Consider the following 1,835-nt stretch of genomic DNA (forward strand, 5'->3'; position numbering starts at 1 on the left):
ACTCTCTGCAAGGAAATCTCCCAATGGGAAGGTGCCCAGTTCAAGTGTGAAGAACTCCCCGTGTACACCAGGTATATGTGCATCGATCGCTCAGGGCCAGCAGGAGGCTGGAGATGAACAGAGGCATCGGGACCCTGTTGGGGTCCTACCTGGTAGTGCAGCAGTTACGTTCTGTGCAGAGGAAGTCAGATACCCCTTGGCCAACCTCAGTTAGATTCCTGATCCCAGAGGTTTGAAAAATATGCTGGACCCATGCGCAGGTGTCCAGGATCCTGACAGCACTGAGAAATGGGGGGGAAAATGGGATTATGGTTTTACCAGGCCCTGTTTGGCAGTTCTTCCTCTGCTGCTTTCTCTCTCTCTTGCTCATGCATTCACATCTTTTGACATTTGACAAAAGAAAATAAAACCCTTTCAAGAATGCTGTATCTTTTTTCTTCTTTTTCTTTGCCTCTCTCTTTTTCACTCACGAAAGGGATAAATAATATTTAAAAAACCAAACGTATAAATTATATATATATATATATATATATATATATAATTTATACGTTTTAGCTATACATGTTAGCAGTCTCTTCCTACCATTCACACTGAAACACAAAGCTCTTTTTCTTTTTGTCCTATAAAAATATTTTGTACATTCTTTGCAATTGGTTGAGAATAAGTTAAACTAAGGAAAAAGATGCGTGAGCTGAACCTGGCCCCCCGATGAAAGAACGTGGCTCTGAGAGTCCACCAGTGCGTTAGTGAGTGTGTGTATTTGTATGTGCGTGTGCCAGTGGCAGGGAAGTACAAAAATATAGCCTTGGCCTTAGGAAACTCAGCTGTCTTTGCTTGAAGCTAGTCAGTCGGGTCTGTTCAAATGTGTGACAAATAGTTGTGTTTCCCCTCTTCCCTTGGCTCAGATGTTCTTAGTTTGAAAGATCTTAACTGCTGTTAAATCCAGACCAGACAAGGTTCTTTGCAGTTATACAGAAGCAGCCTGCTCTGCCTTCTGGGAAGAGTGACCAGGTCAGTTTTCATCTTGCTTCAGGAGTTCTGGACTCAGATACAGCTTTAAGCACCAGAACTGCCCTGAACAAAGATTACACAGATTATTGAGATGTAGTGTGACTTCGAAATTAATTGGACTCACATCTCTATTTTCTTACCCAAACCAGGATGGACTTACTAGAAGAAAATAAAAATGCCCTTTAATATTTGGCATTCTTTTCAATACTCAGAAACAATTTAGGATATTGACTAAATTATATTGCTTTTATTATGACAAATATTACGGGTTTCTAAATCTTCAAAATAATTATATGAATTCAAATGAAAGGCATGCTTTTTAATAGTATCCTATTTGGGGTCATATGAAGAGCAAACTTGTATATCTTATGCAAAATTATTTAAAGATGACAAAACAAATAATTTATATGACAGACCTGGCTACCTGTTAAAATTTGGCCCTGTCTTTAGAAAGATGATATTCATTATTCAGTGATATTGTTTACACTGAAGAAAAATAAGTGAAATATGAGCCCATTCTCAATGTGAAAAGGCAATAAAGGGGCCAGCAGGTGGCATAGTGGTTAAGATGCTGAATTCTCACATGGCCAACCATGGTTTGTGTCCCAGACCTGGAGGCTGAAACTCACACCAGGTGCGTGTGCATGTGTTCAACCTATCCCAAAAGGAGAATGGGACAGAAGGGATTGCAGTGTAGCCATCTCTCCTAGGGGGTGATTTCTCATTTCTTATCTCTCTATTTCCCTTTCTCTCCAGTGAGCACATGCATTCTATAGCAAAAACTTCTCTGTCAAAGAAAAAAAATGGCATTAAAGATTGCACTA

Source organism: Tupaia chinensis, unplaced genomic scaffold, assembly GCF_000334495.1.
Source record: "Tupaia chinensis unplaced genomic scaffold, TupChi_1.0 Scaffold000432_1, whole genome shotgun sequence".
Lineage (NCBI taxonomy): Eukaryota > Metazoa > Chordata > Mammalia > Scandentia > Tupaiidae > Tupaia > Tupaia belangeri.